The sequence below is a fragment of the Glossina fuscipes genome, unplaced genomic scaffold, assembly GCF_014805625.2.
Source record: "Glossina fuscipes isolate IAEA_lab_2018 unplaced genomic scaffold, Yale_Gfus_2 26, whole genome shotgun sequence".
In the NCBI taxonomy this organism is placed as follows: domain Eukaryota; kingdom Metazoa; phylum Arthropoda; class Insecta; order Diptera; family Glossinidae; genus Glossina; species Glossina fuscipes.
Genome location: NW_023998421.1, coordinates 6,124,201 through 6,141,535, shown reverse-complemented (window position 1 = coordinate 6,141,535; position 17,335 = coordinate 6,124,201).

The window sequence follows — 17,335 nt, the reverse complement described above, 5'->3', positions numbered from 1 at the left end:
TAATGAAATTTTTTTTCAACATTTCATATACCATTCATAACGGGCATAAAAAATATGGTTGTTTAATATAATAATAAAAAAAAAGAAATAAAAAAACTGTTTTTAAAAAATTAAAAAAAAAAAAAACAATGCGAATAACAAACAAACCCTAAAACATGTCTTTAATTCACCATAATTGTGATCACGACAGAGGGGAATAGTGATCGTATAATTAAATATGTTGTTATGTACAGAGCAGAGAGCAGAGAGTTTGTAATACATATCTTTTGATAGGGTTGAAAATCAACTCTATATACTTTTGTATTTTATATTAATATAATTTTCTGTGAATCTTTGTCTTCATTTTATGTTTACTTAGCCGTTGCATTTCAAAAGAGTTAGATATTATATGTAAAAAGTTTTAATCCACACGCACACAATCTGGTCGACATGTTTTTTAAATGACTATATCATATTTTGATTTCTGACTATTTTTCTTTCAATAGTGAATCTAAGGACAGCTGACAAATCTATTTGCCATCGCATTCGTGTATTTCCCGTGGATAATATAGTTTGTTAACTTTCATATAAAATGTATTAAACGATACCTCTGCCTTGGGATGAGTTGATAGTTAACCGTTTCTTTAATTGAAGTTGAGCGTTAAGCATGCCGGCCAGAATGAATTTTAATTAGAACTTCATAGCAAATCATTTTTCGCTGCGGCATGCAAATTAATCACAGTTTCTCTCTTATTGTCTATGGTCAGCTTATGCCCGCTTGAACAATTGCTATTCATTTTTCTTGGCTCTGAGTGTATTGTTGCTACTGACCAGTAATAAAATTTGATCTCTCTATTGCTCGGAGTAGTCAGTCGTCAGTTGATGTTCACCTGAACAATTGCTACTCATTAGTCCTTACTCTGAGTTTATTGTTTCTAGTAAGTCATATTAATGTTTGATCTCTCTCCTGCTAGAAGTAATCAGTTATCCCTACTTTCATAATATTTGATTCCAAACAGCAATTCACTCTGAATCATCGACAGTTTTTTATTAGATTACACTTTACACTTTTTAATTACACCTTTTTAATTACACCTTCGCCACTTACTACCTATATATGATATTGTTTAGTATATGTAATACGGTATATATCATATAATATAGTATAGAGGGTATAGTTCACATAGTATAGTATGCATAATATAGTATAGCATTTATACCCTCAGCAGCTTTGAGGTGAAACCACTTTCAACGCAAGCGCTTGAGTTCAGCTACACTTTTGTATGATTTTCCATATTTACTTACCAGTGTACAGCCCGATAAAAAACCACAATTTGAAAGAAAGCATTTCTGAGTCTCTTTGTTATCAATCCATAAACGATAAATATACGGGATAAAATGCCTATTTCTCTAGGGGTCAGATCTACTTGATTAATGGGGCCTGTTCTTTTAATATGCTTTTATTACAAGAATTAGACCAACGTTAGTAATATAAAAAGAAAAGGAAAGGAAAAGTGAGCTTTGACTTTTTTGAGTTGAAGAGTTGCGAATGCATAGCATATATCATATAAAGAAATCGAACACAGAATTTTTATTCGTAACAATCGTCCTTTCCCTACATTCCAAACGTTTTGGCTACTTTCTATATAGGGGCAGTGTGTTGAACAACTTGTCACAGAATTCAGTGCCAAGAAAAGAATGAAAAGATGGAACGAACGATCAAACGAATATTGGTCAGCAAACATTGCTTAATATTAAGTTTGTCAAAGCGAAGTAATCAGAGCGATTTTATCAATATTCGTGTAAAATTTTCTGCCTTTTTCTACCTTCAACAGGAGGACAGTAAACTTAAATCGATGCAAAATCGTTTTCTGAATCGTTCTAAGCTTATTATCCACGAGTTGAATTTTGAATATAAGATGGACAGAGGGAAAATGAATTGAGAAAAAAATTCTGAATCGATCTAAGCTTGTTTATCCGTCTGTCCGTCTCTTTTTCTTAGTAACTTTTACGATATTTTGCTGAAATTTGCGAAACAGACATGTTTTGAGCCAAGGATTCAGTTTATATATGCATAACTATAGCATTGGGGTAATGGTGGCCCATAACCCACTAAAGTGTTTTTACTTCTTTTTCAATCTATTGTCCTCTTGCGCAGAGTTTCCATTGAAAAATTGACACTTTCTACATGGCCTCGAAAGATGAGAGCATTCTTTCAAATTCATGCAATATTTAAAACGCTAGCGACGTAAATAGGCCGCAGCCTGGGCAATAACGAAAAAAAAAAAAAAAACCGTTGCTTTTGCTCTAGAAAGTATTTAAATAAATGCATCGATGTCAACTCAACCACGTGCTTACAGGAACCTACACTCGCTTTCATTCAACGTTCAACTGGGACAACAATTTGTGCTTTCTGTTCATTTAGGACAGTAATACGATAACACGCTGCAACTTACTGCTCAAACGCCCTAGACGTAAAGAGTTTTGAGGTTTTTAATGAATGCATTACGTTGCAAGAAATTTTAGTTTTTTCTTTTCCTTTTTCTGTTTTTATTTATTCTATTTACAAAACGCTTAAAATTTGTTTTTCCCTTCACACGAAGACTGACTGATACGATTAGTTATGTGTGAAGGAAAATTTAATTTTGAAATATCGATTGTAAATAGGCCAAAAAGAAAGAAAGAACTTTCATTCACGCTCATCGTCTGTAGCAAAAAAATGTCGAGCAAAACGCAATAGTAATAAAAGTCAAAACACAATATTAACTGCATTTAAAGAGTTAAGAGCTAAATTAAAGATTAAATTTGCTTAAGAACCAAAGAATTTCGATTCGGTTGTTTGTCCTTTTTCTTTAATTTTCAGAAGAAAACACAGACACATGGAGAAGTATCTCTTAACTACTTGTAGAGTAAAAGATTGAGAGACAATTCGTATACGTAAATAAACACAGACACACATTTAAATACAAATATTTTATATATTGTTACTGTGAACGCATATACATATATACTTGCACCTACGTGGAAATACGTATATATATTATTTTAGTAACTAGAAACCGTTATGTACTATATATGCAGAAAACATAGAAATAAAGAGAGAGAGAGAGAAAATGATACAATTTTTTTTTTTTTTTTTTTTTTTTAATTTTCGGGTGTTGTTGTTTTAAATATTCGTCGTCATGCAAAAACAGAGCTATATAGAAGTAAAAATAAAAAAAAAGAGAAAATGTAGTTTTTATAACATAGACATACAATGAACACGAGTCCATTCACATATTTACACACACATTACTGTAGATGTTTAAGTTTAGATGAAACAGTAAACCGAGAAAAGGCCGTAAAGGACTTTTCGGTGCATATATATAGACGCACTTATATATATATATATATATATATATATATGTGTGTATGTATAAAAGTGTATATTTATATGTATATATACATATGTATGCGTGTATGTATACATATATATATATGCAGAAATTTCTATATATGTATGTATTTTCGTATGGTTTTGTTTCTTTTTATTTATTTTTTTATTCTTATTTCTCTTGTTGTTGGTTAGACTTGCCAGCAGACAATTTGGATGCACAAGCACAGTCAAGCATCGTAGCAATTGTAGAGAAAACGGAAGTCTAAAGTTACATTTATATATACTATAAACACACATATATATATATATATATATATATGTATATATATATACATGCAGATATATATATAGATGCGAATGTATGTTTATGTGGCAAAATAAGCAAATTGTACAAATGTTAAAACATATATTTATATGCGTAGATGTACGTACGTACGTACTTAGTAATATGTGGGAGTTTTTGTATTTGGTATATGTCTAAGTATATGTGTAAAATATGTACATAAATGTGTGTCTACTACTACTACTACTACTATTACTACTACTACGGCGATCATATAGCACACGTATATAATTGTTGACTGTGTCGACTGTAGAGTCGATTTTTTTTCTTTTTTATTTTTTGTTGTTTTTTTTTTTTGTTATTATTGTTGTAGTAAATAAATGGCCTGGTTGTTGACATTGGTTTCGTATTTTCAAAGAAATCGATTAAATTTAATCGAAATGGCGTGAAAAAGCTTTCCCTTCCTCTGTTTTCATCTCTGTCTCTGGTACGTATTAACTATTTCAAAACAATTTTATACTCTGCACAGACATGAATATAAAGATACAAACACATGTTTTTCTGCATATATTTACTATATAGTAAAACGCAAGGTCAATGACTAACACAAAACAAAAACAAATTCATACGAAAATGAAATTTTTATGTGAAAGGAAATTTTAACTAAAAACAAAAGAAAAGGTTTTTTTTTTTTATTTTATTTATATATTAAATTTTTTTTTTTTTTTTTTTTGTTTAAATAAAAATTAGCCACTTTAATTTGTAATTGAAACGAAATATCATAAAAAAGATTTTATTTTTAAAATTAACGTAAATGTACGCAAAAGACCCCTGAAAGGCTTATGCTATCAACTTTCAAGTGGACCCGTGTGTCCATCTTTTCTTCCGCGCATGCATTGTTTGATGTTGAAGAAAATGCGATAAGCTTAAGCAAGCTTAACGCAATGGCACCCGTTAATTTTTTTTATTTATTTTAACTATGGCCAATCATTTAGGGGCATGTCTGTAGCCTATACGCGTAATAAGTTGATGAAAGAACTGCAGAAAGAGATAGGGAGTGACCTCAGACTAGTGGGTGTGTGGCGAGTGTTATTCCTTTACGGGTCGAGCGCTCATAATAGCTATGGCCAGAAGGTGTGGCCTATCGCGAACCCCGACTTACTAATCGTCACATTTATCCATTTGCCCATTCGATGGCCCAAATAATTCCAAATTGTGTTGAAAAAAATGATCGCGTTCGCGTACAAATAAATACATAGTGCGCATAGTCTAAACTACTGCAAAAAAAGAAAATGGTGTCAGTTAACTTTAAACTATTGTTGATATTTAACTCAAAAAATATACATGAAAACAAAGGTTGTTGAGAAGATTATTTTGGTCACTCGGCCTAGTTGAATAGATAAGAGCCGCAACCATCAAGTTGATGTTTGCCGGCACAAATCTCATAGTAAAAAGAGAAAGAACGGTTCGCCAGTAATCCTCGGAAAAGTACCCTGGAATTATTCTGGTTGTTGGTCGTTGGCTATTTTAACAAAAATATAATTGTTATATTTTAGGTATTTGCCAACATAGCCTCGAATAATAGGATATGTTACACTCCCGAAAAAAAGCCTCCTCTTCCATACAATATTATACGCCGAAGGACACAATTGCGAGGGGAGGATGTACAACCATGTCAGGCCATCTGGTAAGAAAGTTCTGACAGTGTGTCTGTCTCCACTTCTTTTTTTTTTTTTTGGTTTTTGCACGTGTATTTGTTTGTTGAGTGTACCCATCTGTAGATATAAAGTAAAGCCCCGCCCTTACTGCCGAACTAGCTAACTTTATAATTATGAGTGCCTTTATCCGTCCGTGTGAACTTTTGATTTTATTATTATAATATATTGCTCTCGCTTGGGGCCCGTTGCACAAAAGTGTCTGGCTTTGACTAGATGTTTAAAAAATATGATTTTCTGTTACACAAAATTACATTTGATTATTATTCTATTCTTTATTGTTTGATTATTATCGTTATTATCGTATAGAGGACGCAAGTAGTGCTTAGCGTTGATCTATATTTTGAATGGAAGTTGCGTAACTATTTGTTTACAATAAATTCTCGAATATCGGGAATAAGATTACATCCTTTAAAACACGCTTATTGCTTGCTTGAGAAGTAAACCAAAAAAACATTGGCTTTCCGAAGCTACTTTTACTCCATTTTACTAACATCATTGCTTGGCTTTAGTGTTGGAGAGAGATTCGGAAATAAATAATTTTATACTTTAATTACACACCTTATTGATCACTTTAAATGACTTTTCTAATAAATTAAGTATTCATAGCCCTTTGCTGTATGAAGAAAAACATTATTTTTATATGCATATCGCTTAAGACTAATAAAATGGAAAAAGTTAAAAAAAGAAAGAAAAGAAAGATACAATTTACGTGCATTTTTTTCCCCTCTTTTTTTTTTTTTTGTTTTCTTATACTAGTCTTGAGGAGAAAAGAAATTACAAAATAAATAACGAAAATGAGGAAGACAACGGAGAATATATAAATGATATTAATCACCTATAATAGAAGAGATAAAAAGTGAAAAACAAGTAAGAAAGTTATACTCATTTGCTTTATTTAGAAGATCCAAAAATAAAATAGCGGTACTCTACAATATTGAATGGGCGCAGCAGATTTTTCGCTTTTTTTACAGGTACTGTAGCATATCTTATAAGATGTAAGTGCAACCTTTCGCTGTGGCATCTGTTGGCGTTTATCACTAATGAGCAAGGAACTTAATATTTTCTTGTTTGGAAAGCAGGACAGTTCATTATCCAGTTTAGCGTACTTTCAATACTGCACTTCAAGCTTTCAAACTTTCCATATTCCTTCAATTTTCAAGGCAATATACTATATTTTGCGATCGAGGATAAGCAGACTGTCAGACAGGCGGCATACCTACTTATTGCTATTATTATTGTTTGGGCAATCAATACCGCAACCTTAAAGATCTATTGAACTCGCTTATGCCCCTAACTTACTGGTTTTAGGATTCTTCTCAAGGGCTCCAAGTCCTTTGTTTCGCAGCACCATATAGTATCTAGCGTTGTAAAGTGTTCATTTGGTATCTGATTCTGCAGACGGCCTCGCAATCACAGACCATATAATGAGACGTTTTACTCGTGCCTTGGCAGAATATGTATGAATTGGTGTGATAGATTCCCGTAGTGGCACGCTTAGATTCATTCAGAATTTTACACGGATCAGGCATAAATCTACTTTATGGGGTCTTACAGAGGCGCTCTGAAGCTTGCTTCTCTGTGTTGCAAACGTTTCAAAAAAATGAACATGTCCTCTAATGTTTGCCAGCTGTTGGCATGAATTCCATGCGATTCCTTTAAGAAGTGTTTTTATCAAGTTTAATGTCTTGATAGTTAAAGATGATGAAGTAATGTCTCAGCATTTGCATGTAAAAATTCTTCAAAATGAATACAAAACTTTTAACGATGCATGCATAATCACTCAGCCACATATAACATATTGACAAATAACTGTTCAACTCGTTAGCATCGTTTGGGAGAGCGAACTGGCCTACATCCTCAAAAGAAAACAAGAAAGATAGGAGGCTTTCAAAATGCTCAAAAAACGGCAGATCAGACATATCATATGTTAATGTAACGCAAAGGTTTGGTGATTTTATGTATTGTAGAGTTTATGGAAACTAATATATAATCATTAACAAGAACACATTATACAATATCATGCATATATTTAATACATGTAATCCCATAACACAGCATTAAATCACAAAGAAATACTTATTATACCTTACGTCACGTGTGGTACAAGAGTATATTATTATTACTTATTTGTTTAGCCAGAGAAATAAAATCTAAGACTAAAATCTTAAAGCACTAGCATTTAGGGTGCTATCCGTTTTATTGAAAACTCTACCGCTCTTGATGCTTGAACCTACGACCATTGAGTTGTTAATCGAGACCATTAGCTTACTCGGTCAGATATATACTATCACGTAGAAAGTCTTCAGATAGACCCAGCTTTATATATTGCATATATGTTTGTTGTCTGCCTGCCTGTCCGTCTTGTTTTCCTGTGTTGAACCTGTACGTCGTAATTTTCAAGATATTTTGTGGAAATTTAGTACATCTACATATTTTGGCCCAAGGACTAACGCTTTTCAAAATAGTTCCGATCGAACGATTTTTTCGACCGCTTATCATAGAACACCTCATTTTGAAACGTCAATATATAAATACCTGGAGGATAGTTTACGGTATTAAACGGTGATCTCTGGTCGACTGTAGTGTTTTTACTTGCTGTTTAATAGTAATTTAATACAAATCTAAAAATTTTGCACATGATAGCGTGATGCTGTCGAAAACGGTCAACACATATGGCCGTATGGCCGTTAACATAGTAATAAAATTCACTTATGTACGTTTATTAATTTTTTCTTTTTGATTTGTTTCTTTAAATACTCGAGAAAAATTTCAATCATCTCTTCAATAATCGTACTGCAACTATGATGCACAAAAATCAACTAAAATGTACACATTCGTAAATGCTTTTAAAGACCTTACACTAACTAAAATAAAATAAGATTTTTCATATTCCTATAGAGTGAGAGTGGACATTGACCCATATTTCCCCGTTTCACGACCATTTTAGTAACTTTAATATCGCAGTTTTTGTTGTTTTTCGTTAGGTCAGCTACTTGCTTTTTTCGATTCCTCTAATTTCGAGGCTAAAGAAGGAAAAGAGAAAAAAGAATAAAAATACAAGGAAAGTAGAGTTTGAATTTAAAGCGAAATGAAATGTGTATCAAACTTAAAGCGTATACATAAGCCGACGCAAACACGTACAAGCAAAAGTATACTATGTACATAGACGGATCGTAACGCGACGTGGGCAATTAAAGTTTAGTTCTCCCCTCGGCAGAGCACGATTATTGAAGAGGATCAGTTCTATGACATGCAAGGAATCGGTTAAAAAGATTAAAAAAATTTTACGGGACCATTGAAGTTTATTTGGTTTTTTTTTTATTATTATTATAACCAATCGCTAACGAAATGTTCCCTATTTATGTAACACGGTCAGAAAGAAGAGAGGGAACAGAATGAAATAGTGAGGTGGCGGCCGCAGCATAGTGACCATATGCCCAATCACTATGTGTTATGCCTTTGCCGGCTGAGCACTCGCTGTAACCACGACGAAAGAAAATTCAGTCGTCCCTGAGATTTGAACTCGCAAGTCCTGGCTTGGTAAAACTAGCAAACCAATATCTTCCACTTTACTCATACACGAAATATCTCGACCAAATTTACGTTTCTATATAGCGAAGACAAGTCTGAAAGTAATAGCTTATTACCCTTGATCCGTACGCTAGCACTGAGACACATATGGATCCCGACTTAAATTCCTTCGGGCATATGGCAATAATCCGGTTGATTTAACGTAGCGACTGTAAAAAAGTCGTCGTATAACAGAGTTATTACTCAAGTGTAGAAAAGCGTTTAATAAAAACTAACACAGATCTAGCTTTATTTAGCGAAAGTTCAATAAGTAAATTGACGTGAAGTTTGTGATGGAAAAGAACACCCGAACCAAGAAAAGATCATCAAAAGGTCATCAATTTGGGTGATTAAATAATCAGCCATCAAAAAGGGGGCTTCTTGCAAATTTTTTTACAAATATTATTAATAAATTTTTAATTTAATTTAATTGGCTGAGGGCGATGTGGCTAAAGATAAATTCCTTAGATTTATATACAGAAGGTGACGCAGGCAGAGAGTAAGATGCTACATTGAGGGGAGTAGTTTGACGTCATCACGACGGAATGATATAAAAGAGACTGGGCGGATATCACTGATCTATAGAATATGTACAGTCGGTGTTTGTCGTCACGGAAATTTTGTGAGATTGAAATGAATATTACCTGTGGAATGTAATTTTATGTTCTACTTATTAAGAGTTCACTACATTATGTATTAAGCAGCAATTGCTTATAAGGAAGAAAGGGAGATATAGGGGCGAATTGTCTTCTTTTATAATACGATTAAAATTAACCAGGTATAAAATTGAACATTTTACCTGATTAGCGCAAATGCTTATCTATTAAGCCCAAATTGGTCACAAAAAAACTTTTCGATCTTTAAACGAAAACCGCGTTGAAAACTGTAATGCGAGTCATTCGTTCGTCAAAAGAATTAAAAATGAATTTAAGAGAAAACACTGTTCAATTTAATTTATATAATTATTTTCTTATTTGATTATTAACGTTTATCTGTTTAAAATATAAAAATTCTATTCATTTCAATTTGTTTTATCTTTAGTGACTCTATAATATACTAAGACTTCCTATTTCTATTCTTATATATAACATTACAGTGGATTAGTGTCCTAGTAAACGTAACTTAGCATTTCCCAAAGGTAAATATATATATTAAGTAATTAAATAAATTGGATTGTAATAAAATAAAAAATAATTAAGTAAATTAATGTAGGTATTTGGTATTTGGTATATAACTTCCCATTTGAGCGCTATTAATTATGCTGGTCATAGTATCTACATAATATGGAATTGAATGTGCTTGCATTGTTGATAAGTTGTGTTGCCCATGACAGACAGTTCCAAAGGCGTACAGCATTTACAGAAAACTGCCCGGGCAGATATCCTCTTTCGATGCCTAAATTGTATAATTTTTCACTCTTGGAATTTGGATTCTGTTATATATTTTTATATACATTGTATATCATGAAATAATTACTTAACTGCACTTCAAGTTAAAGTCTTTACTTTAGTCGAAGAAAAAGGTTTGTTTAAGTGCATGTTACGCCTGTCCGAAAATATGGTTTGCATTCTATTTATAAAATTTTTTTAAAAAATTATGAAGAATTATAAATTCGCTTTTATTTTTATTTTTTTGCTGAAATATACTTTAGGTAAAATGAACTGGTTTCTGTGTTTTTCTTCCAAAATGGCGAATATTGATTTAAGTTTGATTTCAATAGCAAGGACCAAAGCAATGCTTTACTGGAAAAGTTATTATCGAATAAGCAAGCTAAACAATTTGCCATACGATTCTATTGGCAGTACGCTACCTGTGACCATGAAAGGTATGGACTTGCTTTATTTAATTTCATAACTATTTCTTTTACAATAAAATAAGATTTGAAATGCCCATCACGTACTTCCGATTTCGAAAAAGCTACAATTTACAGCAATATTTTGACTACGGAGAGAACATGTAGCAGTTATTTTCATTAGCTTGTAATAATTATGAAAACGGCACATAGATATGGATGATTCTGTAGCTTATTGGTTTACCGACGGGCAAATTGTGCGCACCGTATATTTGATATTGCTACATATTTAAACGATGTGGCATGCGTTTGCGTTATTAATAATACTATTTAATGTAGATTTCTATCTATCGCACATAACCAGATTTTCAGATCAGTTGTATTAAACGAAATTTATGCATTTATGATTGAGCGAACTATTGGAAAGCGTTGCATTAGACTGATGTGACGAGAAATTTTTTGATATCAAAGTAAATTCGAGCCCTTGTTTACTTAATACCGTTCTTTTACAGTTTTCTTTCCGACAGAAAATACATTCTCTTATAGTTTACTTAAGACATTCATCTGCATTTTTTGAGTTTTTGTTTTAGTTTATACGACCACTTCAGGCCACAAAAAATGAACACAGTAGTCCGCAAGGAAGACTTAGACTACCTTAACTTAGCAGACAATTTGACGAAAGGATGAGTTAATTAGCGTTTTACAATTTTTATCATACCATGTTAAATCATGTTAAAGTTGACAATTCGAAGTCTAAAAAGTATAGAGCGTTCGATAAGTTCAATTTTATAAATTGGTTTTCTCCTTTGGCTTTTTCTGTACTCAATACTTATTTCTCTCTATCCTTCTACACTTCTTTCTGACCCCTACCTTGATACATGTATACGAAACAGACAGTCTTTAAGTCACTGGCCATGTGAAAAATCTCTCTCCCTCTAAACTCAAAAAAGGAAAAAAACTATGTATGTACTACGTATGTGATCCCATTTTCTAATCCGAATTTCTTGCAAATTCTGTCAATGCCATGAAACATAATTCAGCATACATCAGGAATAATCGGAAATTTCTATTTAACCTAATTGCCAATCAATTGTGAAAGTCGATTTTAAAAATTGTACTGCTTCCGTAGAGCGATTAATTTGAAGTCCAATATTTTCAGTAAAATTGATAAAACTAAGGTAAAAACTTCAACCATTCCAGGACGATAATACATTTTAGATTTTAATTATAACATTTCTGATGGAAGCTAACAATATTTATTTATTCATCATAGTGCTACTTAAGTAAAAAAAAAAAACCCTCTATTACCCTCGCAATGTTATAATTTTTTTTTTTTTTTTTTTTTTGGTTTTACTTTTTTAATATTCGTAACCCAGACACGTATTCAAAAAATATTTCCCTAAAATTGTTATTTATGGTTTATATATTCTAGCAGCGAGAGGGTTGAATCACTATTGAAATCGTACATTGAAAGCATACCATTCGTGTATAATTCGTTATTATCATACTACATAATACCTTCGTACATGTAAACATATATCTATGCTTAGAATATATACAATATATATGTCTGATTAATTTTTTTTTTTTTGTGCTTACATTGGTAGAGATATAGAAACCATTTTGTATGTAATCTAAAATTTTTTATCCTTCTCTTCGCACATAATGTTTAAATATTCATATACTTCATAAGCATATGAATGTGACGAATGACAGATGTTACATATTTGATGAGATTTAAATGCATATACCATAAACAAAAAATAATAATATTAAAATATATTCTGAAATCAAAACAAGAAATGATGGACATATGGAGACGGTTAGCAAACCATATGTGTGTTCTTACACACATACATGTATATGTCCATATATAAAAATAATATTCATAGTGGATATGAAAAAGGGGTGTCGGAAAATAGATGAATAAAAGAAAAGGTTTTTAAATTCCATATGAACTTTAAGAAAATTAAATTTTAATAAATCAGATCTGCAAACAATGTATTGACAAGATATACAACATTTTGTGTATAAACACAGAAAGAAGAAATTTTTTCACAAGACGACAAACTTTAACGAAACTTTGGAGAATATTTCAATGAAACATGACTCTCTCGTAGAGAACAATAGATTGGCGAGAAGTTATCTGAAGTTCAGCTAAAGCTTTAAGGATTTCTTAAATATTCATCATCTTTTACGGTGATATTAGGGACTATTTAATGTCGATTAGCTCTGCTATGCGATAAAGCTGTTGTAGATACCCGTCGGTCCCGCCGGTTCTTATATTAAACATTAAATGGAGGTTTATAAAAATCTAAATCACAAAAAAAAAAAGAGATTCCATTAAACTTGGCTTTCCTTCTATCTAATATTTATTTACTTTTTTAAATCTGAAAGCTTTTATAAACTGAGGAAACTCATAAAAAGGCGTCGGCTAATAAGTCTATTTTTTGTTGGTGCTTATAAAACCACCAACCACCGCTGTAAGATGACCTAGCTGATTGTATATATTCTTCATATACAATCTCATATAAGATTATATACAAGCTAAGAGTTAGAAGTAAAAGTAAATGAATTTTTTTATATATAAAATATATATAAATATATAAATATATATATATATATATTTTATAATAAATGAATAAACATAAAAACACAGTCAGACAGTTAACCGAGCGGCCAGTAAAAGAGCCCACCAACGTCAACAACACCCAACGGCAATAACGAACAGAACACACAAAATATGATTGAGCACAATATAATATTGTATATAAGAATATTAAACAACAACAATAACAAAAACAAAACTGTTATCAATAAATATTGCAGCAGCAACGACTATAACTGGAGTGCCAAGGCAGCAAACAATTTTTTCGCTCCGCCTAACCTTGTCATAATTTGTTATGTTTTCTTTATATATGTATGGATATATTTATATATAAACGCTCTCTGGCTCATATTTATCAATGTAGTTGCTAGTGCTGCTTGGCAGGTTGTTGTTGCCTATGCATGTATGTATAGAGCTATACACATAATCAAAATGATTTTGCTCATTTAATTCTTTTTACAGTTTTTCAAGCTTAAGCACACACGCACACAAACACACGCATACTCATTCATGTAAAACGCCGTCTTGATAATACATTTGCACTCTTAATGTGTTCTTGACCGTATGATGTTGCTCAAATCACTGAATAAATAACAAAAAAGTGCTCTGACAACATCTATATGACTACACAGAATATCTCTCTTCAGAAAATCACTCATACTCTCCATCGATTGCAACCGTATGCGTAACAATCTTTCTCTCTCCTTCGCTCTAATTTTGTATACAATTCTCTTGAGTTGTTATCACATTTTGATTTATGATAAAACTCGTGTATATATTTCTACATTATTTTATAACTCAATTATTTAAAGCCGTAGTAGTAGTAGTAGTAGTAGTAGTAGCAGTAGTAATGTTGATATAAATGAACCCTTGTGTTAATGTGTACAATTCATATACATATGCATGCTATGTTAGAAGAGTCTCGCTATACAGTTTTGTTGGTTTTATTATCTGCCTCCTTCTCAAAAAGTTTAATCTCTTTACACGAAATAAGGCGGAGAGGTCCGCAGAACTGTTAATTTCTAAGCAGTAAATGTTAACAAACTCATTATGGCAATGATTTTACGATTTTACATTTCGAATAATGTTGTAAACAGTGTATACACTCTTATACTTGATGAAACAGTGTTCTGTTCGAGAACATTTCTGTTAGATTCAAGTTATCCTTAAGAAGCAAAGTGAATGCGAACTTTAAGGTTAACAGGAGTTTAACTAAGCATTTGAGAGTTCGACAAGTCTTAAATTCAGCGAGAATTTCCTGCGTTCGAAAAGAAGATCAACTTCATCTGTCATTGTCAAATCATTTTTTTCAAGTTAAGGTTTTCTAAAGATTTCGCTTACCCCTTAGATTAATTCTGCGCCTAACGTCAATTGGCTCTGAGTGCAGTGGCACAAACAAATCAAATGAAAAGCGATCCTTTATTTCTTGAACGCGCAACATTTTGAAATCGAAAACTACATGTGATAATAATATTATTCTGCAGCGAATGAAGTAATTATAAACCACTTTAGTGCAGTTTTTGGAAAGAAGGATTTCATGAAGAAATATGATATCGTTACTTTTGCGTGTTATATTTTGGCATGACGTTATAGATAAAAGTGATAACAACACAGTAATCAATTATATAAATCTCCGCTCTTCATATTTGTTTCTAAGTCAGGGGCTTTCTTTACTAAATTTGAATCAAAGACAAATGTAGACAAATTTACTCAAAGCATTTACATTCGGTTACATAGTCGATCTGTTAAATCTATGGTCAGGCATTTCAAATCCAATTAAGTAATGAAGAACAACAACGTGCAACACGCACTATTTATTTTGCGATGCTATGAGGCATCGTGAAGGATAATTTTTGGGCAGCAATGAATTCGGCCTAGTTATTTTGACCCCTCCTATCTTTTTTTAATGCCGTAACGGTTACGAAAACGAAAATGAAAAATGAAAACATGAATACACACTTTTAGCTAAGATCGACAAAGCAAGTTTAAGTAGATGAACGTTCACAATGAATGTTTTAAAGAGAGCAGAAAATTTTTAACGCATTTTAAAAGTTGATCTAATATGACTTCCGTTGAAACTCGGTGAGAGGGAGATGCCGGCTTTTCTACTAACACGCCCTCAAGATTAGACGTAAGACTTACCAGTTCGACCGCATAAAGTTTTCAAAGTGTGGATATAATGGACCTAACTAATATTGACAATTGTTCATGAAATATTATTTTACTTTTTTGAAAAAACGTAGCATATCAGGATATAATTTCTCTCATTGCTCATCGCTCTGTTATGTCTTTATAACATAAATCGTGCATGTTCGAAATACGCAGACTTTAGTATAGAGTACGCACAACAGAGAGACCACTGTTAAAATGAGAGCACATTAAAGTTTCTTTTGGTTGATTTCCATTGTATTCTTAATTATATTAATAAATCTAATAGCGAATCTGTTATTATAACAGAATTCTCTAAAATTACTTGAAATTGACGAAAATCAATTTGCCTGAGAATAATAAGCAACGCACAAAATATTTAAATGAATGGTTAGAGCAGCCGGCTTAAACGGTCGATTATCGTTTATCTGGCTGTTTGATCGGTTGTTTGTTTAGCGATACCAAATGTGTTTGGATCTACGTTGTTACACTTGCAATAAAGTCTTATAAATTGTAAGTTTCTCTGTTGCTGTTGCATTTACATGTTTCGGCTTTAAACTCTCGTCAACGTTCGCAGAAATACAAAAATATGCAAACTTACAGAGCATTGTAGTGCTCTCATCTATCTCTTCTTTGGTCGTTAAGCCATGGCTTGCGTTTGAGTCCAAAACATTTTGCACTGTTTTGTTGTGTTACTGCATGTTCGTGTGAGTATCGAATTGGATGCGCAGCACCAAAAACTTTTATGCTCTAGTTCGAATTTTGGCGTATAACGTTGCGCCAGGACTCAAATAAGCTGCTATACGATACACTCTTCTTTATAGATAAATTGTGCATGTGTATCTTTGCCTGTGTGTGCCTGTAAGTGCAATTATTCTCGTTGGTGTCTTTGTTGTTGTTAGTGTTATTGTTGTATTCTTCTTCTGTTTCTTACATTTACTTTTACGTTATGTGCTGTTGTTCTTCAACATCTTTTTAGCCGCTGCTCTTGTAACGATTCCTCTTTTCTATATTAGAACACATAGCAGTACAATAACATCTACTTATTGTATACAACATTACATTTTGGTTACAATGTACGTTGCGATACGTTGTTACTATTTTTGCTAGTAATTTTTTTTTTTACTTCTTTTTCTTCTTAGTCTCTTTTGATTATATTTATATACATATACATGTATATATATAAATATATATATGTATATATATATAAATATATATATATATAAATTATTCTTTTTAATACAACAAAAATAAAAAAATAAAATAAAAAATTTTTTTTTCGGGGGGTAAAATACTCTTAAAATGTGCACAACTTTATAACTTTAACTTACCGACCGACCAAGCGACCGAACAAGCAAGCAAGTAAGCAAGCAAGCGACACATCACAGAGCAAGTATACGACCACTCACTCTGTGTAGACTGCAATAAACAGCTTTGGAACAAAATAAAAATAGTGTAGTGTTTGGCCTTTTATAGTGTATTGTTGTATGATGTGTGTATACGAAAAAATATAACTCGCTCATCCAAGAAGAAAATAAAAAAAAAAATAAATAAATAAATAAAAAAAATAGCAAACAAAAAGAAAAATATAAATAAAAATAAAATAAAATTTATATATATATGAAAATATACAAAAAAGAAGTGCTCTACTCATAAAGGATATTTTTTCACCAATCTAGCGTGTATAACAAACAACGATAGCAACGATAGCAGCGGCAGCGGCACTACTATAGTGTTTTGTATACAAAAAATTATCATCACAATGCAAAAGGCGTCTCTACCTTTTGGAATAATCAAGAGAGTATCCATAAAACCGTTATATAAATAAAATTCATAAAAAGCTATGGAATATCATATAAGA